The 23502-nt window shown below is 47.7% G+C and overlaps 1 protein-coding gene across 1 annotated transcript in view; it reads right to left on the minus strand.

Annotated features, from left to right (window-relative positions):
* Positions 1–23502, minus strand: part of CNTN4 (contactin 4) — a 741173-nt gene that overhangs the window by 547696 nt on the left and 169975 nt on the right. Inside the window, exon 3 of the mRNA XM_039837970.1 lies at positions 2813–2867. The gene's annotated coding sequence lies outside the window, so the exon portion shown is untranslated. The remainder of the gene's footprint in view (positions 1–2812; positions 2868–23502) is intronic.

Raw genomic sequence — 23502 nt, forward strand, 5'->3', positions numbered from 1 at the left:
CACTACCTGATATCAAACTATACTCCAAGGCTACAGTAATCAAAACAACATGGGACTGGCATAAAAACAGATACATTGATCAATGGAAAGGAATAGAGAGCACAGAAATAAATCCACGCCTATACGCTCACTTACTATATGACGAAGGAGGCAAGACTATACAATTGGGTAGACAGTCTCTTCAATAAATGGTGTTGGGAAAATTGGACAGATACATGCCAAAAAAAAGAAGCTGGGCCACCTTCTTACACCACATGTAAGAATAGATTCAAAATGTATTAAATGTAAGACCGGAAATCATAAAACTTCTAGAAGAAAACATAGGCAGTAAACTCTCTGATATTGCTAACAGTAATTTCTTTTCGGATATATCTCCTCAGGCAAGGGAAACAAAATAGACAAATGGGACTACATCAAACTAAAACGTTTTTGCACAGCAAAGGAAACCATCAACAAAACAAAATGACAACTGACTGTTGGGGAGAAACTATTCGCTCATGATACATCTGATAAAAAGTCAATATCCAAAATATATAAAAAAACTCATATCACTCGACAACAACAACAACAACAAAAAAATCCAATTAAAAAATGGGCAGAAGACCTGAATAGATACTTCTCCAAAGAGGAAATACAGATGGCCAATAGGCATATGAAAAGATGCTCAGTATCACTAGTCGTCAGATAAATGCAAATTAAAACCACAATGAGCTATCACCTCACACCTGTCAGACTGGCCGTCATCGATAAATCAAACAACAACAAGCGTCGGCGAGGATGTGGAGAAAGGGGACCCTGACACAGTGTTGCTGGGACTGCAAATCGGTACAGCCGCTATGGAAAACAGTCTGGAAGTTTCCCAAAAAAGTAAAAATGGATCTACCTTTTGATCCAGCAATTGGACTTCTGCGTATTTATCCAAAGACAACCACACAACAACTCACAAAGATTTATGCAACCCCATGTTCACGGCAGCGCTGTTCACAGTAGCCAAGATACGGGAGCAATCTAAGTGCCCATCAATAAGTGACTGGATAAAGAAGTTATGGTTATACACACAATAAAATATTATATTAGCTATAAAAAAAAAAGAAATCCTACCATTTGCAACGAAATGGATGGACCCAGAGGTTATTATGCTGAGTGAAACAAGTCAGACAGAGACTTACGATTTCACTTATATGCGGAATCTAAGGAACGAAAAGAACAAACTAATCTAAAACAGACTCACAAATATAGAGGGTAATCTGGCGATGGCCAGAGAGGAGGGGGTTTGGGGGCTGGGAGAACGGGGTGAAGGGTTAAAGAGGTACAGACTGGTAGTTGATGGATGGTCACGGGGATGGGGAGTGGCACAGGGAACATAGTTACGTTAATGTGATGGCCAGGTGGAGGCCCGAGGAGAGAAAGAGCGATCTGGGGGGTGGTTTTTATAAACCACATAAACGTCGAACCGATATACTATATACTTGAAACTAATAAAATAAAATAAAATAAAATAAAAAATACCTTACTCCATCTTGGCTTATTAAAAACATCTAAGGAATAAATGAAATTCACTTTTTCCTAAATGTTTTTTCATTGAGAATGTTACAAATAATCTTCCCTGAGAGTCACAATCACAGAGTAATCTTTATGCGATGTCATCGATCCCTATACTGAACGACCGAATATTTAATTTTTACCCTGCTTGGGAGACAAGTTGGCCATTAGGAGATGATTATTATACCTTTTAAAATAATTCAGCATTCTATGTGGTGCGCGGCCGTGGGAATGAACTCCCTTGACCACCCGCCCACGTCCGCGCTTTTCCCCACAGCGTCGCGGATGCTGCGTGAACGTAAACGCCACTCATGTCGCTTTTAAGGGATGAGAACTGCTGTAGCTGAGCTATGTCCCCCCAAAAGATACGCCGAGATCCTCATTCCCAGCACCGCGTACGTGACTTTGTTTGGAGAAAGGATCTCTGCGGATGCCACCACATTGAGATGGGGTTACACTGGGGTGGATGGGGCCCTCGTCCAGTGACAGGTGTCCCTGTAGCAGGAAGGCAATTCGGACGCAGACACACGGGGAGGGGGGTCCAAGCCAAGACAGAGGGACCTGAGTGACGGGACCACGAACCAGGGGACTCCCCCAATCATCAGCCACCGCCAGGTGCGAGGGCAGCCGGCAGGCGTCCCTGAGGGCCTTCAGGCAGCGTAGCCCCGCCCACACTCCCCCCTGAGACGTGACCTCCAGAAACGGGGCAGAATAACCGTCGTTTCCAGCCACCCCGTTCACGGAATCTGAGAGGCACCAGCTACCCGTTTTCAGATCTGTATCTGCTAGTAAGGGAGACAGGCAGGAGTTACGGACCGTGAGTGACGCTACTCTGGTTTTACCCCCAAAGACCCCACCATTACAACCCGTATTTGTAGGACCTACTTAATATTGTGTTGAACTGACTGATAAAATGTCCTGTCCTGTCGAGCCATGTGGCCAAAGTGCAACACCTTTTACTTTATGCCCAACACTCTTTCTATAACGCCAAGTTCTGAAGTTTTCGACATTACCGAATCCACCCGAACCACAGAAAAGCTACCACAAAAGTGTCTTCCTCCAGGGAGATGGGCAAGATCTCGATTTCCTATAATCAAGTCTTAATTTACATGACGCCACTACCTTCATTAACTTCGACCTTCAAAACAACATCAAAAATGCTCTCACGGCATCAGTCTGTGAGGAAAGGACCTCGCTGTTTCCATAGAAACTAAGGATGCCAATCAAAGCGGTGTACCTTTAAGGAACCTCCTCTCTGTGGGAAGCTTACCTTTCAGGGCAGTCTGTGGGGCCTCATGCTGTGAGCTACTGTACGTCAATGATTCCTAGAATAAAAACACAAAGACAGACAACTCAGTACATTTTTCAAGTATCAGTGGGCTCACACTTAACTCTTCCATTCTAAAATAAAATTAGGAGACAATGCAAATCAAGCACCACGGATTTCCAGCTCGATAGGATGGCCGAGATCAAGGCCAGGATGTCAGGTGCCTGCTCGGCTCTGCTCTGCCTCCCACTGGCTGTGCGACTTCTGACAGGTCACCACTCGCGCCCCTGTTAGGAGCCCGTGATATTGTGTGGTATTCACATTCAACGGTGTCCTACAAGGTACATTACGAAGAGTTTTAAAATAATGCAAGGGTGAGCAAGGAAGGAGGCGACATCCTGTGGCTTTCGTTAGTTATATGAGTCTGTAAAACGAGGGTAACAATAACCAAACAAACCTCTTCCCGCAAATATATTATATGTTCTCTTAAAGCGACAAAGTTAAACTTTAATTGCAAAATAACTTTTCACCTGAAAGCATTTTCCCCTGAAGAGATAGGTCTTCCCTCTCAGAAAAATATATACACAACATTAGTAAGAATAAATGTATTTATTCATAGCTTCATGTTTATGGATATGTATGTATCCGCTAACCGAGTTTCTACTGTATACAACCTGTGAGTAAAAGAACAGTCTTATAATATTTTTATACTTAAAAATATCACTTAATGTAGATATGTATGTTGATCGGACACTCAGAAATATCTTTAATTATACGAGTCTAGTCTAATTTATATTTAAATATCGCATATTTGATTGGGGTACACATATTATAGTTTCTTGATTAGCCATCAATGCCTATTAGTTCTTAAGTTCCTGGCACCACCCCCTGCTGGGGGCAGGGCAACCCATCCCCACATCAGATACCCAACTACCTGTCGAATTTCCAGAAGCGAAGGAACCAAGGTGTGCTCTCGGTATTGCTAAGAGTCAGAAATGTAAATTTGTTTTTGTCCTTTCTTAGATAGTTGCCCAAAATAAAGGGCCATAAATGATTATGACAAGTGTAAAGAAGTAGCTCCTATGAATAGAAAAAAAAATCCTATACTCAGGTGAACAATGAGTCCTAAATGCATCACCGTTTGTCCTATTTTAATGTGTGCAATCACCGGCACAGAGCACGTGAGCTGGCTGCGAAAGTTCATTATGGAACGCAAAGTCTGAATTTATTCTTCTGATATTAAGTGTCTGTACTGATAATGTAAAGCTCTATTTATAGTTTTCGGTACCATCACCCTAAAAAACAAACAAAAAGAACCTTTGGTCAAGGTTTCATGTTTCTGTTCAATCATCACTAGGAACTTGGCATATATTTTCTTTACAGAACGAAAGTGAATATGATATTTACACAATGAAATGATACAGACCTGAAATGAAAGCTTAGGCTCTAACTTTGTTCATTAAATAATGATATTCATCTTGTTTAACAGCACAAGCCCTAGGACAGTGGCCTGGGACGAGATGTCTGTTCAATTATGTACTACGCATGTGATCTTGAGCAATTCATTGATATAAAACTCGATATCACCGATAAAGTGGACAATAACATTATTCGGCCTCAAAGATCAACTGAAAATTAAATAACGCGAGGCAATTTAGGCGTTATTCTATTAGCCGGCACGTGGTGCACCGCAAGCAACATTACCTTCTTTAGCAGCGGTAAGAGAGTCTCAGAAATCACGAACAGTCTCGTGAAGGATGACTGTACACACAAAAAGCAGATCTGGCTCCTGAAAACAACACTCACTGCCGAATATTTGCCCATCACCCAAGACATCTGGCCCTAAGTCACCCCTGTGACTTCTGGAATTGTTTGCAGAAGGAACCCTTACCTGTGGGATGGGCTAACACCACGAGTACACCAATCAGATTAGTTAGCTGCCTTGGAGCCATGAGAAGGCCCAAGTGAATGGACAGCAGAGGGAAGGGTCAGGGAGTGAGGCAGGTATCCAGGCAGGTCCCGGGGCAGCCTGTGCATGGGCGTCTGCTTTGTAAAGCGTCTGCCCACCTGGAGATCCCACGTACTGTGTGAGTCCGCCCCTGCCTACAGCTCCTTAACCTCCGACGAAATCGTGACCCCCACGAGGCCATGAGACCCGTCCCCCGGGAGAGTCTGAGCTGGAAGCGTGAGAGCGCCAGGCCTGTCGAGGTGGGGTTACTGGCAAAGATGAATTTGTTGACAGAATCGGGGGGGTGAACGACATTCTGAGAAAACCGAGTTGAGATAAGACACCCTTACTCCCGATCCCGCTGACAAATGAGAGACTGAACGAACACAGGACGAGGGTGTGAGAAGTCGCCCGTCTCCTGCTTCTCAACTCCAGTCCCCAGGAAGTCCCGTTTTATTTAGCTTTCTCTTCTTGGGTGGCCCTCATTTTGCCCAGCATATGGTCTCACCGGCCCTTCTTCCGTGAGCTGGTGGTGTAGGCCTCTGACCAGTGGCTGGTTAAGAAATGAGACCGCTGACGGTGACCTTTCCGGGTGTCACATGAAGTCTCAGCTCCACGCCCGAAGAAACTGAGGGAGATGAATAACAGATAGCAACCAACAAAAATCACCCCACCAAGCGACCTTTTTGCAAGAAAATCTCCATATTCAGATTTTCCTGGCTCAGGAATATGAATCACAGTCAGCAGTTCCTTTACTATTATAGACCATTTATCCATCGACTCCAAGAAATTCACTAGGAAAAGAAACAGGACAAAGTCTCTGACTTCATGGGGTTTTCCGTCAGAAGAAAACTACCTCTCAACCACGCCCCAACAAACAAACAAACAAAAATCATCAAAACGAATGCAAACGAGCGACCCGCTATTATTTCTGAAATAATCCTTTTAACGAAACCACAGCTTTTCAGGATCCTAAGGGAGCACGTGCTCCTGTGACATTCGGCATATCTCTAGCATGACACCGATCACGACGTTTATCAGCCACACCACACAAACACACGTCTTCCTCTGCGAAAATGGGGCCCTGACTTATCTTGTCTTACTCTTCAACTTGAAGCTGCAGAGCCTGGTCCGACCTGGTCAAAACTCGGTGAAGAAGACCAACTTAAAAACCAAGTTAAAGTAAGGAGTGTGCGTTACAAATAAGTCTCATTTCCATGGTGTGTTTTCATGACTGTTCTCAAAAGGAAATTTCTGATGATGCCTTGCTAGACAGGAAAAAGTTCTTCATTTTATAATTAGGAATCATTTATTCATTTCTCACAGCGGGGAAAAAAGTTGTACTGTCACATTCTTATCGGGGAAAACAGTGATTTAGTTAAAACTCCCCATCTCGGATGTGCTGGGCAGAGATAAGCTGGGTACGTAGACACCCAGCTGCAATGCTAGAAAGAACATCGGAACCCCCAGCCCACTCTGAGCGGGTCTACACCGGAAGGGCAGCCTGCACCCATCACGGTCAGCTGTATGGTCGCCTCTCCCTGGACAACAGCCCAAGGTCGCTTCACCGCCTCCACGAAGCGCAGCTCCCATAGGCATAAACAGCGTAACCACTGTCTTTCCGCCCTACGCAGGTCTCGCGAGGCAGAATGAGCTAATCCACGTAAAGAACAGTGCCCGGTTCGACATGTGCCCAGAATATTTTGAAAACCACTGAAAATTCATTAAATTTTCCAATGTGACATCCCTATTATTTGCCTACTATTACAATAGTTTTCAGTTTTGGTTTAATTTTAGAGATAGTTTCTATTATAAAAATCCCATGTGGGGATAGACAGGAAGTGAATACACAAACACAGGAATAAATGGATGAAGCTCCCCATCCTCAGAGACAGTGGGTCCAGGAGCTCTGAACAAGGCAGCTGGTGTCAACCCCAGTGCAATGCCTGTCTTCCAACACAAAGGACCCAGAAATCCACAGGGGACCGCAGAGCCCTCGGCTCACAGCCACTGAGAAGAGCCCGCCGATGGCAGGGCCTGGGTTGGACAGAATGGCTTCCCCGGAAAAGAAGGCCACCTTACACCTTCCCGGCACCCCACAACGAAAAGGGGCTGCGTGTCACCTACTCGGGACAGAACAATGCTTCCCATGTGACAGGTACACCCTGAAAATAGTTCCAACAAAAATTTTCCGAACAGCAGATGAGACCTCTCCGGTCCTTCCAGTTCTGACGGCCATGGGATGCGAGGTCAGAAGGCAGGGGGCGTCCTCACGTAAGGGTCTCTCTCACTCTCACGGGGTCGGACGTGAATCTACGACGTAATAACGCACGAACATGGGGCGGCCGTGGGTGACGAGTCTCCCGTACGTGCACTTAACCTCTCGCTCATCGTGCCTTGAAACACTCAGTGGGCAACTCAAGGACGGGCTCTGAAGGCAGATTTGAACCTGAACTTGACCGCGTACCTGCTACAAGAAGGCAAGCAAATCGTCCCACCCCTCCCGGTCTCAGCTTCCTGAGCTGCGAAACAGGAACAGTATTAACTAACTACCTGGCAGGGTCCTTGTAAAAATAAGCTGAGAGAATGTGGGAAAACCATCTGGTCTGTAGCAGGTATTCGGTAAATGACAGCTGTTATTATTACGATTTGAACACAAGAACGAAGCACCAGGAGAGGGGGAAGAGATCATTCTAGCAGGGCGTTTTATGTAAAGGGCCGTCCCTGATGTCTACACCCCAATTCACTGAGTTATCGATGGCACTTTACTTCACTAATCAGCACGTATTTCATAGGGGTGTTTACTTCTTTCACAGGTAGTTAAAAACTCAACCTGAATTTTCTGTGGGAGGTAAAGGTCACGTGACATTAAATTATGCGCGATAATTTCCAGAACTTCCATTAGCTTTGCTGGACATAATTTAGTATTAACATCCGGGTTATTAAACTAACATGAAGAAGAGATTACATTTCGGCGCATTTTTCAATGGGAAATGGGATGCGTTTCTAATCACGCTGTCTCACTACAGGCAGACAAATGGTCATCTGCTTCTTTTATCATTATCACGAGGAATAATATCAACCACAGAGATCACTAATGGGTCCCCCACACACGCTCAAAGCAAACAATAGCACCGCATGATGCATAACTGGCTTTGGAGTTATTAAGACATAATCACATCCTTGGGACTTTCCTGGGCGCACTTACTGGCACTGCTAGGATGTGATTATCTCTCGGTAACAAGGGGCCCCGCAGTTTCCACAAAGTGAGAAAAAAAAGTCATTACTGTAGGGAAATGTGTTATTTATTTTACAGAAACATAAAGCTGACAATTGGAGCCAAGAAGAGTGGCGGTCCCCGCCGAGTGACAGTGTCCCGCAGTGTAGGAGCTTCCCCGGCAAGGTCACATGGGCACCGTCACCGTGGAGAGCTCGGCTCGAAGAGCTGTATTTTGGGAGACTAATTTCTGGGGACCTGACTGCAAGATAAACAGGCAGGAAGAAGCTTGAGAGCCCAGAGCCCTACGAATCTGCTTCAGAGCGAGAGGGGGCCGGGAAGAGCAATGCAGACGGCTCGCGTGGCTCATCAGCTGCCAGGTTGGGGACCTGAGGCCCTGGCCTTCATACACTGTCCCAGGTGACATGTTAGGACAGCTCGCTGGAGGGGCTGCAGACAGATGCTCCGGTGTACACGAGGTCCCAGGACAAGCTACCAGTGACGTCAGCAGAGGGAAGGCCTACGTGGATTTAGAATTAGAACGAGAGAAAGCGGAGCCGGGGTCTTGGCGCTGCTCTCAAGGGGGAAAAACGCCATACGCACGAGGCAAGGGCTTCACTGAGGGGTTTCACCAGCAAGAAAACGACTCGCCCCAAATCACTCAGAACGGGTATTCCACGATCTTCCCTAATTCACAAAAATATACCAGAGACAGTCTACTGGAGTCTCCATTTTATAATCAAGGAATTGGGTGAACGGCCTCCTCAGAGTCACCGGGAAGATGAAACGAAACGCTGAGTTTGACAGCTTCCTGTAACTATAACGCTATCGGAGAGATGGCGCTGGTCGAGAACACAGTCATCAGAACTGTACGTGGCACAGTGGCTCGCAGGGCAGCGTCCTCAAAGAACCAAAGTCTTAAAACGGGTACGAAGCTGGCCCCAGGTTCAGGAGTTCACGCCGCCAGAGCCAAGAGTCCTATGGCTCTCAGTCAGAGACCATTAGTCGGAGGTGACTTCTGGGCAAAGCCCTGGAGACAGTCTTGGTTATGAAAATGGGGGGTGGCGTTGAGTGTGGAGCCGACACGGATGCTGCCACGCCCCCCACAAGGCACTGGACTCTGTCCTCAGTGAAGGCACTGGACTCTGTCCTCAGTGAAGGCACTGGACTCTGTCCTCAGTGAAGGCACTGGACTCTGTCCTCAGTGAAGGCACTGGACTCTGTGCTCAGTGAAGGCACTTCCTTAACTCATAATCCGAGAGGCGCACACCGCTAGGTGCTCACGTCTACAATTCCTGTCGTGGAAAAGCACCTCACCTGCCTCCACCTTTTAGAAACAAGGATGGATTATAATTCTCAAATCATTAAAGCACACACCCAAATGGAGGCTTTTCATTAAGGAAAATTACCAGGTTTGGCTAAATTCACCACTGTCTTTCTCACTGTGGACTACACGGCAAGTGTCGTGTGTTGGTGACCTGCAAAGCCAGACCACGGCGCCTCCAAGGGGCCCCCTGCTGTCACACAGTTGTCGTGACGACCTGTCACCCCACATTTCCAAGGGACGCATTACGCCGATATTCCACAGCAGCCTAATGGTCACATGATGAGACGTGTTATCCAAGTTCACTGGACACTTAGAATTCGATTATTTCCCACAGGTGTACACTCCTTATGAGTTTTCCCACCGTAGGGGAAGAAAACACCTGCTCTTATACGCAGCACGAACAAAACAAAACAGAAGTCACGAGATGCAGCTACGAAACACTAGAGCCTGGACGGTCCCCGTGGGTGAGCCTGTGCCCCCCGGACGGTGCCCCGTGGGTGAGCCTGTGCCCCCCGGACGGTGCCCCATGAGTGAGCCGCTTTGGGCCGGTGCCCGTGGCGACCTGTGCCCCAGACGGTCCCCGTGGGTGAGCCTGTACCCCCCGGGCCGGTGCCCGTGGGTGAGCCTGTGCCCCCGGTTGAATTTGCCGATGGCGAGCCTGTAACCCCAGACAGTCCCGTGGTGAGCCTGTGCCCCGGACGGTGCCCATGAGTGAGCCTGTGCCCCGGTCATTGCCCGTCAGGCGAGCCTGTGCCCCAGACGGTCCATTAAGGCGACCTGTACCCCAGACAGTCCCGGCGTGGGTGACCTGTGCCCCGGACGATTGCCCCGTGGGTGAGCCTGTGCCCCAGGCCGATTGCCCGATGGGTGAGCCTGTGCCCCGGACCGATTGCTTGATGGTGAACCTGTGCCCCGGACGGTCCCCCGTGGGTGAGCCTGTGCCCCCAGACGGTCCCCGTGGGTGAGCCTGTGTCCCCTGGATGGATAGTCCCACGTTGGTCCGCCCACACCCCCGGGAGAAGCACAGCACCAAGCAGCGGGGAGAGTCCAGAGTCTGGGCATGGAGATGCGGCCTCTGCTTTCTAGCTGAGTGACCGTCGGCAGATCACTCAACCACGCTTCCCTCACACGTTAAGTGACATGAATCCCACTGGACTCCAAGGGCTGTCGTGAAGACTGCATGATTAATGTTCAGAAAGGGTCTAGAATCCGTCCCGGTGCACAAAGGCTACTAAGTGGTTGCTGTTAATGAAAAGAAACGCCTTCCTACGGCAGAGTATGTTACCCCACCTTACAGAGCAGGCGACCTAAGTCCTGTGACTTCAAGTAACGTCCCCTGGAGAACACTGGTTCCTTTCTTTGAGCTTCTGGTCAGCACTGGCCTCGTCCTCATGAAGGGCAGTGGCCTCCGTGCCTGGTGACTGCTGTGTGCGTGGTCACCAAGCTAGGCGTTTACCCGATACGCAGGACGTGGCCTTGTGCAGAGTGACACGGGAGTCTGGTGGGGAGGGAGATCCAGGCAGAGGCCCGAGGGTCCACAGTCCAGTCCGCAAGGCGGAGCACTTGGTCATGAGCATGAATGGCTTGTACAAAATGGAAACCATGGTAACGGCTCTGAACTACAAGTTCGGCCCTGAGAAATTGGGGTTTGGGGGGGTTCACAGTTTTTGAAAATGTGGTTACAGGACTTCTGGTGGCCCACAGTATTAGTTTTATTTTCGGAACTTTTTACTTTGAATCTACATGTATGAACTTTATGCTTCTATAGATAATTATATATTTAGTTTTACGTTTCTTTCCGTCTCTGTCCGATTTTCTGCTGTTTTGACTGTTGATCAAACGTCCCTCACATCTATCGTTAGTTAAAAGTCCGTCCGATGGATGGAGCCTGTTGAACACCAGCAGAGCGGGTGCAGCCAGGGCGCGTGGCCGAGGTGTGTGGCCGGCCGGGGCGCGGGGGATGCCAGCCACGCGACTGGCACACCTGGGGGATGGGTGACACATTCCCAGGTCAGGTGGGACATCCCATGCGGCCCCTGCCTCTCCCTGGGCACGTGGCTTTCCCTGCTCCTGGAGGGGGGTCCTCGCCCCCACGACACGCGGGGGTGCACGTCCTTCCTACCCGGTGTCACTGCGGGAAGGTCTCCTTTAATGACTGGGGCGTTGCCTACGCGGGGACCTATTTTCGAAGGGAAACATGTCCAAAGCAACAGGGAAACCACGGCCTCGGTCGGCCTCCGCGAGGAGGGCGGGACCTGCCCGGGCCACGGCCGAGGGCCACGGACACACGCGCCGGACCCCGGAACGAACCCCACAGACCAGCAGCATCGAGCCGTTTGCTATTACCGTGAAGAACGAAAGAGCAGACTAAGCAGCACGCAGGGGGTGAAAGAAGGAATATTTTATAATGCGCGCATTGAGCTACACACACAATAATTTCCAGGATTGATTTCCTGTCGACTTTTGAAGCAAATAGCCATCAATTTGGAAAACCACGCACGTGTNTCCTTCCCGGGACTGCGTGATTCATACCAACTGGAAATTTCCTCAGTTCACCATAAATCAGAGACTGCTGAAGCGAACTGCAGGGCAGGCAGTGCTGCATTTGAGACACTCTGGAAAAGGCTCTCGGTGCCCTCTCCCCCTCTGCGGGAGCCAACGTGTCCTGCACAGTCCGAGAATGCTCAGTGTCCGAGTTAGAGAAACGCCGCTTCAAACCCCACCGCCGTGTCGCCCTGCATGACAGGAGACAACGGGATCTCTCTCTCCTAGCAGCGTCTGCGTTTTTATTTTATTTACTTGTTTGTTTGTTTATTTTTTACACCCACAGCACCCAGTATTCCAAGCTGGTCTCCCATCCAAGTGCTAAGCGGGCCCGACCCTGCTGAGCTTCCGAGATCAGACGGGATCGGGCGTGCTCAGGATGGCGTGGCCGGAGACAACTTCTGCATTTTTAAACTGGGGGCCAGGCACACAGTATTCACTCCAGCACCAGGGCAGCCCCTCCACCGTGGCTTCCAGCAAAACCCCATTCGCTCGGAGGAAGGGACCCCGTCCCCGACTGAGCGAGTCTCACTGGGGGAGCGGGAATCGTCGCTAGCCTGCTGCTTGTGCAGTGGGATGTGCCAAAGTCAGTGTCCTCAACGGCCTGCTTCGCCCTGTAAGTAAATGTCTGTCCTGTACGCTCTGCGCCGAGTCATAATTTTCAAGAAAAAAATTAGCTCAAATACTGTAGGGTGAGAAGTTCTACCTTTTTCAGATGATACTTCTATTAGGGGAAAAAAAACACACAGAAAACCTTCTAATTATGCCTTTTTTAAAAAGTATATACATGTGCTACTATGTCAACACTACTACCATATACAGAATAAAATATGAACATGAAGCATACAACATGTTATGCAAAATGCAGAAGGTGACGTTCGCACACGTCCCCCGCCCTGGAACAGATGTGCGGCCGCCCCCCGCAGCGTGCCCGGCACCGCCACGCCCCTCGTCGTAAAGGAACACCGAAGCACAGGAAGGTCAGAGCGCTTCCAACTTGGGCCATTTCGGAGTAACGGGTACAACACGATTCCAGCCTTGCAAACCGCTGCAGCAGTGAACGAAAGACTCGAGGAAACACATCGCAAGCCCAGGATCATGGGGACAGGAAACGCGGACGGGTCACTCATCTGTCCCGATGTCTCTTCCTGGGCACGCCCCAGACCACGGCAGGCGTGGAGGGGCCCCAACGGGCAGCAGCAGCCTCGCTGGGAGACACAGAGATGGAGGCGGAAGTTAGGGGTTGGCTGACAAAGTGAGGGGGTGGGCTGCGTGGTGGCCACCGGGGTCTCTGGCCAAACGCTGAGAGGCATCTAAGGGCGAGTTTGTGCAGCCCGGCAGGGGACAGCCCTGGGCGGGTGGGGTTGGCAGGAAAAGCTTTCTGGGGCTGAAGGTGTCAGGGTGCAGAGACACTGAGGGACGCTCTGGGGACACCCCTGAGACCGTGAGCTGGCGCCCTCTTAAAATGACCGGACCCCAGGCCTTTGTCTACGCGGGCGTGTCTCCGAACGCTGACTGTATGAGAAACGAAATCGAAAACTTTTAAAAACGCTTACTCATCAAGAAGTGACACTAAGTCCATTTCAAAGCAACATAAATAACGCGTTTTATTGAAAAATAATTGTAATATCTGAAACAAACAAACAAACAAACAACAGCGAGCAGGGTGGCGTGCTCCACCTTTTTGCCGGTCAGGTGAAGGTCTGACTCGAGGTCAGCGATGGCATGCATCCTCTTGTTTGTCCTGCAGCAGGCTCACGTGGTACCCACGTCACGTGGCCTCTGGAAAACTCCACGCACACTCGCGGGAGACTCAGGGACCAGGGCAAACGCCGTCCTGGTAGTGTGATGAAAACCGCTTTGACCTGCGCAACGGCCTGAAGATCCTGGTCACACCCCCGCCCAGGGTTCCCTGGACCAGACTTTGAGAACTACTGAAAGAGGCGGCCTGAGCGCGGAGGGAAGCAAAGAACCAGTAAGAAAATATACGCGAGCAAAGTTTGGGGGCGGATGTTCATGCCGGAATTTCAGCCTGATTTTCTCTACGAAAGAATACAGAATCCCTCCATTTCCAGGCTTGGGAGGTGACAGGGAGGAGCGGTGACAGGTGGCCCAGGCCTGCCCGTCCCTCAGGAACAGTGCCTGGGTCAGAGCGACACAGATGCCAGCGCACCTGGACGCATTTTTCCTGAGTTTCGTCTGCGGGCTCAGGAAGAACGTGAGGCCTCTACTTTTGGGGGTAGGTTTAAGGTTCTCAGGAGCCACCTGTCTCTGTCCTGGTGACAGCGCAAGGGAACAGAGGTGACAGACCGACACCAAGAGGCCCGAAGACGGCTGCAGGGACACGCACGTGGCTCACACTCAGAACGCTGTGCAAACACCACCACCAGAAATTGTCATCATCCGTGGCAGAAAAGCCGTACCCCATCATCGTTAACGCCCCAGCCCCCACGAACCCCTGATCTGCTTTCCGTTGCCACGAACGTGACCACTGTGGGTACCTCGTATAACTAAGACTTTATGTGTGTCCGTCCTTTTGCGTACATTTCATCTCGCTAACGGTGTTTCCAAGGTGCGCCGTGTTTCGGCATGAATCAGAGTCCCACTCTTTTTTAAGTCCTAAAAACACTTCCTTATATGTATGTGTGCACCGCAGTGGCTGCCCGTCCATCTGTGGACGGAGATTTGAAGCGTTTCTATCTTTTGGCCACTGTGAATAATACTGCCACGACTGGTGTACAAGTATGTGAACCTCTGCTTTCCATTTAAATTTCGATTCGTTATTCCTCATTTAAAAACACTGCCTGACAACTGTGAAGTGTGTTACAAAACAATCTAATGAACATTTTATCACATGATCCTACGTGACCTTGTGGCACAGGCAGAGATAATGTTTCCAGGTATAAACTCTGCCACTTAGAGCGTTTATCTACCCAAGCATACGAAACGAAAGCCCCTGTGCCATTAATATCATTTCTTCACTCCGCGTGACCTCCCAGAATACCTGCTCCCTAACGCCAACCGTGAACGTGAACTTCGAGCAGATGAACCCTTCAGTATTTCCAAGCAGATCGCTGTGTGTTTGGGTGGGTTCCAGCGAAGGTCAATCGCGTCTCTAAATGTCATAAGACACTGCTCTCTCTTAGAACGCAGACAGTCGGGTGTCAGAGCAGAGCTAGACGTCCGTCAACGATTCTCAAGTTCACGCGACCACCACGTCCTTCTTCTCCAGGTCGACCTATTACTTCGCAAACAGAACCCTGAGGCACGAGCTTTCACGGAAGCAAGACTTCAGAGACAATCCAGCCACTGCGAGGCTAAGTCCGAAAAGAGAATAAACTTAAAGTTGATAAGGATAAAGAAATAACAAAATAACAGTACGGGAAACACGAGTTGCTAAAAATTATGGCCATCACATGCAAAGAGTGAAATTTTGGAAGCCTTCTAAAGCAGCACGTATTTAAACAATCACAGAACCCCGCATTTTTTTGACATTTGCTAAGTCTCGTCACTGTGGTTTCAGATTATTTTATCGAACTCTCACTTCTGTGGGGACAGGCAGTTACTGTGTCCATTTAAAGCCAAGGATAGAAAGTTTTTAATAACTCTCCCAGAAGCCCATGGCTAACAAATGGCGGAGTGAACTCTGAACCGCTCTCTCTGAGACTCTTGAATTAAAGCTTTTTATGACCATGCTATCTAGAATTATTCCAAGCCACATTTCACAACTGGAATGATGCTTCAAACAAACACATGTTTATGAGGGAGATAAGAATTAATGTGCCTTGTGAATTAAAATGGGTCCCATCAGAGCTGTAAATGGAGCCTGCTCAGCCTGTGTTTTATGGAACCCAGATTATCCAGTATTTCTCCATGCTGAGACTTTAGCAACCCAAGATGGCTCCATGTGGAGTCACCTACCATTTCTCTTAGACCTCTCCCCTGAGATTCCCATGTGGGCTGTTTTGACTCAAGCGAAAATATGTTAAGAACGACAACCTATCTAGAATGTTCTAAAGACAGTTTCACTGTTGATACTATAATTATTCTCCCCGCCCCCAAGGGATTTTAACTGGTTTATTTATTTACGTTTTTAAACTTCTATTTCTCAATTGGAGTTGACATTCAATACTATTTTATACTAGTTTCTGGTGCACAGCATAGTCGTTTATATAACATATGAAGTGACCCCCCAATTAGTCTAGTCCTCACCTAGCACTATACACGGTTCTTATAACGTTATTGACTATTTCCCCTCTGCTGTACTTCACATCCCCATGACATGGATGGACCTGGAGGGTGTTATGCTAAGTGAAACAGTCAGACAGAGAAAGACAAGTTCCATGTGATTTCACTTATGGGTGGAATCTAAAGAACAAAATAACCAAACAAAATGAAAACAGACTCAGAGATTCAGAGGACGAACTGGTGACTGCCAGATGGGAGGGGGTTGGAGGGCCGGGTGAGGAGGGGAACGGATAAAGAAGTATAAATTGGTAGTTACAAAATCGCCACGGGGATGTAATTATTCTTAATTAGAACTGCTGTTCCCTTTAGAGCAAGTAAACTCTGGGAGAACTCAACACTATTTGCTTAGAGACAAAGACTGATCGTAACCTGTAAAGAAACTGTCAACCAAACGTAGACTCATGCGTTCCCTTTCACTCTGCCCTGGCCTGAATAATTTCAGAAGCCAGCAGCGTGCCCGGTCCTGAGTTCGCAGTGATGCTGACTTCAGGACAATAGGACCATGTGTGGCAGCCACAAGAAACGACAGCAGCTGTCCTGGCTAGCGCGGCAAACTAAAGCGGAGAAACGAGATGGACTGGCATGCCATCGACCTCACTCTGCCTCCGCGACGGCCAAGCTCAAGAGCAGGTGTGCGCGGACGCTGTGTGCGCGGACGCTGTGCGCGCGGCCCCTGGATGTCCAAAGGGAAAAGAAACGGAGCCGAGCCTTAAATCTCGGGGTGAAAGAACCACCCTAAATTTGGGCCACCAATGACGCTTCCGCTCTCGTGTGTTGATTCGTTTTTTCATCGGGTGGCTTCGACCGGTTTCTCTGCACATCTCACGGATGGTGACAGATGGCAAGACCCCGGAAGGCTCGCGGGAGATGACGGAGCTCCACCTGAGTGCAGGCGAGGAGGCAGACGGTGGTCTGCAGACCGCACGCCGGCCTCAGCACCACTCGCTCAGGACCGCTCCCCCTCCACCCCCCTGGTTCTTGTTTCGGCCACTTTGTCTTTGCTATGGCACCTTCTCCCTTCTCTCTCTGACTCGGACGAAATGCGGAAAACCAACGCGCTAAACGAAATAGAGGCACCGATGCCCGAAGTATGGATTTATTCTGATGGACACACGAAATGCTCGAGATCTTACTTGAAAATTGCAGATGTTGTATAATTATTTTCTATTATTAATATACATGAAGGACTTAAAATAGAGGGACTTATCTCCTCTTTAAAAAGTCTCTTCTCTTTCAAGAAGCCAGAAAGAATACAGGCTTTCAGAGCAGAAAAATGTGGTTTCTAGGCATTACTCACCCAACTGACTATCACTCTCGAATAACTCCGGGTATCTCAGAAGTCTAAAATCATAACGGTAATATTTCTCTTCTATGGTACTCGTGAATATTAAATAATAAACATAAACTATTCGGGACAACGCTTGAAGCATAGTATACATTTGATAAATATCGAAAGAAATGAATTGTCTTTCCTCTTCCTTTGGATCCTCCCTCTTTTGAATGAGTCTCAATAAATCGCAACATTTTAAGTAGTACCAACAGGCAGTGACAAATGTGGACTTACAAAATTACTGTATGGTGGCAGGGCACTTGATGAGCCCCTCCATAATACAGACAATCGAAAGACACACGATGGGAAGGTAACGTGCATGTCATGATGGTGCCACACTGCCCTCACCATCCGCAGTGCAGGTAGGCTCCCTGTGGCTCCCACAGGTTAGGACGAGAGGGATGTGCCAAACTTGGCATTCGTCTTGGAAATGCTTCTATGCGGAAGAATATGGAGTCATCCTACGGGGCCCAGGGCGGGGAAGACATCCCGATGCGAGAGAAGATGCTTTGCTGTAGCTAGATTTCCTGACGGAGGCGAGGTCGAGCTCTTCCGGGACCAGCTACTTTTGGGGTAAAAACAGTTCTAAGAGTGTATACATCCAGCACCTTCCATCTGCTTTCCTGAAGCGTATTGAGGGGAGGACCTATTCCCATGATGGCGTGTGGGTATAAGATACTCAGGCTCCCGCTTTTAACCTACCACATCGCTCCATCTACGATCGGCACTGAACTTAATTTTGACTTTAATCTAGAGAAACACAGAACAAGGGGGGAAACGTCAAAAGACCGAGCGTTCTGGACTGAGACCTGGGTGCCACACCAAAGATACCTGCACGCTGCAGATGCACAAGTCAGATGACGCTCGGAAGCAATGCCAGCCTTCTCAGAAGAGAGGGGCCAGCTCCCCGGCCCAGACGCTGAGAGCGAGCGCGTCAGCCCTGGGAAAGAAATTACGAGCATGCTGTGCTTGGTTGACTGCTTCCTAGCCTGCATTTTACAAACCGCATCACAGCACCGACGGCAACAGCTCTAACCTCTTTCACAGCAGCTGCGCTGTGTGAGAAAAACTGACAGATTAACCAGGGTAAAAAAAGGCTCCAAAGTCCTGGGAACTCTGACTGCCCATTGGATCAGAACTGCAGAGCAAAGAACACGGGCCGGGACCGGCGCGGGACGCGTGGCGCCATCGGCCAGGAGCTGTGCTGCTGATGCCTCCAGGATCTGTGTGACGGGGGCAGGCGGGTCCTGGAACCGCAGCCTCTATGGCCACGCGTCCCCTCACTCTGGGTGACGACCGAGATCTGCAGCTGAAAAGCAGCTATCGATTTTTCTGAGTATTTTGGTGATGATTCTGATGAATCCTCTGGATGCTAGCTTCTTCGAAGAAACCAACTACCCGAACCATACCTGGTCTTGACATAAATGAACGGTTATGCTAAACGAAACGCCAGCTGCTTCACAAATGAGCAGCACCGCTGATTGAGTTTAGAAATGAACACTTGTCGCTATGACAGTCTTTCGGGGCCAGATCAGCGAGCAGTGCCACTCCGTATGGTCACATAGAAACCTGCAGCATTTTTGAGGCCCGCGTGCCACGTGGACCATACGAGCATGCCACAGAAACAGGTGGGTCTGATATCATCGCCCCTGTGCTAGAGGGGACTGACCTAGAGGTCTGAGAGTTTAGATGCTGTGCCTAAGGACAGACGAAATTAGGAAGGTGACAGTGTGCCTGTCTGTGGGATGAGAGAGAGAGATTAGAAGATGATATGCCTATTGTGTCAACCTAATTTGCGTGTATGTTTTCTTATTTTTTTTGAATTATTTATTTTAAAAGTTTGCATTGATATGCATTTAAAAGATAAACACGGATAAGTTAAACCTTTCAAAGGGCCACCACTATGTGCACGTTACTGGGAAGGTGTGATGGATATGAATTGTTTTATGCTGTATGTACAAACAAAATGGATAAAAATGACCTCCACAGAGACTTTACCTTGTGTCTCAGTTTTAGTTTTCCCCGAGGAAAAGGGCTGTCGGAATATTTATTACAAACCCAAGCTTTAACGTGTTTATTACAATGATTTAAATTATCAACAACCTATACTTTGAGACGTTTTCCTCCAATCATTCGGTAAAATTTGAGTTTCTACAATTTTCTAAGTAAGATAGATAAGTGGAAGAATATGCCTCAAAAATACCTTGAAAAGGGATGACCTTTTCAAAAGCAAAAGTTACTGTCAAATGGATGAATTAATAGAGATCACATAGAAAAAGACTGTAAAGATCAGAGCATTTAGTATCTACTTACTGAAATTTCACCAAATATTCTATCTACAGTTATTGTGTTGGTTTTAACGTTATTATGAGATATTGCTGTAAAAAAAGGAAGCTCTATGTCATGCTAAAAAAGATAATCCACATCTTCAAAATTAAATTGCTACCATAACCCATGGTTTGCAGATGGGGACGCCCAAGAGTCCCAGAAGCTAGCCGACTTGCCAGCACTCACCACTGGCAATTCCAGAACAGGAATCCAAGTCTCCCGAGTCCAGAGCCGCAAGCTTCGCTACTGCGTAAGAAAACTCCTAAATGGCCAAAACTAGGCCAGCTCAGCGCCCCCCGACACGCCCTCTAGTCCTGTCTCTTAGAAGCCATCTCACTGTGTCCTCACATGGAGGAAGGGTGCGAGTTCTCCATGGGGTCGTTAGAGGGGCACTAACCCTATTCACGAGGGCCTCACCCTCATGTCCTGACCAGCAACCCAAGGCCCCACCTCCTGACACCATCACCCTGGGGCCTCGGTTTCAACACACAAATGTTGGGGGGTCATAAATGCTCAAACCATGGCATGGTGCACCCCCCCAAGCCCTCGGAGGGTTCTCGGTCACCCCCAGCATCACCACCACTGAGGCTTATTCCGTGGGTCACACTCTGCACTGGCCACGTTCAGAATATGCTGTTTCGTAACAGACATTTACCAGTTTTTCTCCTATTTCTGTGTTTTGAAACTACCCTGCTACATAAAATCACACATTTATTATTAATTTGATAGTTACCCATTAAGATGGTAGCCCAGCAGCATCCCAATGGGAATAATTATAAGTTTCACAGGTTTTTTTTGGGGGGGGGTATTTTGTTTCTTAATATTTTTTCTTCAGTTAATTTCGATCGTTTGTATCACTCAAAAAATATCCTCTGTATTGATATAACCCTCTTATAATTACTAATTATAAATAGAAACATAATTAAAAGTACTAATTCACTGTATGTACTTTCTTCATGTTTTTCCTGCATGAGACTTTGAGCAGTTTACATACGTCTTGTTTTCAAGTAACGGCTCTTAGATTTATTCATTTTCTCGTTTTGTATTATTTCATGATTTTTTCCATTACTTCCCTGATTCCTATATCTTTATCTTTTCTAACTTTTCAAGTTGAACATTAGTTCACTTTATTTATAATATGTCATATGGTTCACTTTATTTAAAGCTATGTATTGCCTGAAAGTACAATTTTGGTCCTACCTCATGAGCCGACATGCAGTGCTTTTATTTTTCCTACGTTCTTAATACTATCAGACTCTAGTTTTTAATTTCAATTCTTATTATACTCATGAAAATAACTTCCCTCACACACACATACGCAGAGACGCGCAAACGCAATCAATCCCAAATCCAGGAGAGGCCAAAATATCCGACTTAGGTCAACTCATCTGAAAACACCGGTGTCTCTAACATTTGGGAAAAGTTAGTGTATTTTTCAAAAACTATGTTCCTGGTACTCACAACGTGTTTTGCTACATTTATACTACAAAGCATAAATATTCCAGAAAGCACGATTTTTGTTATTTGAAAGGACGGAACCATTTGGATCGCATCGGCTTTAACACAGAGAGCCGTGAGTATGACATCACGTGGATTTTGGGGTCGCCCAGGATGGATTCCTCCTGGCTCACTGGGACGTGGAGTTTCCTGTCCATCTTTGTAACACACTGACTGATGACTAAGAGGCTTGTGTCTCCCAGAAAAGCTGGGTTATAGTCCAATATTTACATCCAAACCAGGGCCTTAAAGGATTTTATTTTTCACTCGTGCTCTATGCCTAATGATGACTGGCCGTGTTTGCTTCTATTAGTAATTCAGGAGGATGAAAGGGAGTTTCAACAAACATTTCTACGATACCCACAAAGTGGGTGGGGAAACGAGGAAGTGGGCAGTGGTTCTGGAACCTTCCACATTCCACTGGCCACAGCAATGCATTCGGCCTCACTTTGGGGGGCAGGATAACACTATTGTGTACCCAGACAGAGATAGGAACCAAAACGCTACGCCAAAGTCATTCTTAACTTTCACCTTTCGCTTAAACATAACAGTGTTTCCTCATGTCATGAAATCTCCCCATGTTTTAAATTACTTTTCATCCGTCCATATGATAAGAAGTTATTAAGGGCTGACACTGTACCAGACATGCATCCTTCATTAAGAATCTTCCAAATTCCGTACCTCAGAAAAAAAAGGCTGAGGATTACCTGAGAAGTTCTGTGACATTTAAGTGAAGAGCAGTTTTAAGGAAAAAAAAAAAAAAGTATTGCTTAAAAAACACGTTTCTCTTCCACTCCTTCCCGTAGACGCGATCTTCCAAGCGATTACCTAGTCACACGTATTGCTGAAGTGCTACGAAGGTGAACAAGCCTCTCGATGACATAACAGACTCGTCGTCCCGACGGCAGATCCAAGGGACACTACTGACTCCCCTCAGTACGCCAGAGCACTGGAGAAAACCGAGGGGAATGGCCTCCCGCTGAGGGGCCGACAAGGGCGTCCATCACCCGTCCTCGCAGCTGCACGGCGCACTCCCTCCCTGTCAGGACTTCTTCAAGCAGCACTCTATGCACTCCTGTTACCTCAGAGAGCAGAAAATAGATTGGCAAAGAGTCATTAAAAGCCTCAATAGGAAGAAAACCCAACATGTCTGGTGTCGCTGAAAGGCTGCTTTCTGCTTCTTGTCAAATACGTTTCTGTTTGATCTATTTCTTCAATGGTTCCAAGAAAATAATGAAGCAAATTAAAATCAATATAAAATTACAAATCAAAATGCTATCCTGGGGTTGACAGACAGACAGAGGCGAGAGTATTTGAAATCAAGGGAAAAGAATCCATCACCAACTCAATGCACAACGCGCTGCCTTCTGAAGAGACTGTGTGACTCATTCCCGCTGTTACTGCGTTGGTAGGGCAGGTTGGATCAGGAATGGAGAAACAGCCTTCAATTAGAAATTCATTGAATTTTGTCAGATCCAATGAGACATTCATGTTATTTCAAGCGGGGGAATGGTACGTGTGTTTTTCATTCGGTCTGCTTCTCCGTCTCTGATATTTTCATTCTAGGCTACACACCTCAGCTGTTATGTTTTCTTTTTTAGGAAGAAAAAAAGAAAGTGTGAAAAACAGGAGGGTGAAGTCAAGGGAGGTTTTTTTGTTTGTAAATCAAATGTGAAAATTTTAAAACACATTGACTGCTTTGAAAGACAGGCTGGATAGCTATCATTTGGGAGCGAACCGGATTCGTTCGCTCGAGCACTTGCAGTAAGAACATTTGATAGCACTTCACCTGCAATCTTCTGTGTCTACAGGATAATAGAAAATGAGTGGGAGCAGAATAAGAGCAAGTCCTGGGTGCAGGGGCACCAGGCTTTCGGATGCTGGGGTAATCATGGTAATTTTAGTCAAAACAGCAAGGAACACCTAAAGTCTGGCAGGTGCTTACTAAGCCACTGGGATGCAAAAGGCGCCATTGTTAAAGAGGGCGCGGGGCGGCGTATGCAGTAGGCCGACGTTAGCTACCGCTGACGGCAGCAGAGTGAAAACAAGGGCAAGGGATGATGAAGCGGAATGTGCTGGGACGAAGAAGTGGGAAGGGCAACCCTTATGCTCTACACGCCTCTCCAGGAGCTGCGTGAACCAGAGACGGTATGACGTTCAGGGACAGTGAATGACAGACATTCTGCACTGTTCACCCTCATACGTGCGGTACTGACTGTGAAATACTTCGTACACAGAAGCCATCGCTCCACGG

This window comes from Pteropus medius, unplaced genomic scaffold, assembly GCF_902729225.1.
Source record: "Pteropus medius unplaced genomic scaffold, Ma_sr-lr_union100, whole genome shotgun sequence".
In the NCBI taxonomy this organism is placed as follows: Eukaryota; Metazoa; Chordata; class Mammalia; order Chiroptera; family Pteropodidae; genus Pteropus; species Pteropus medius.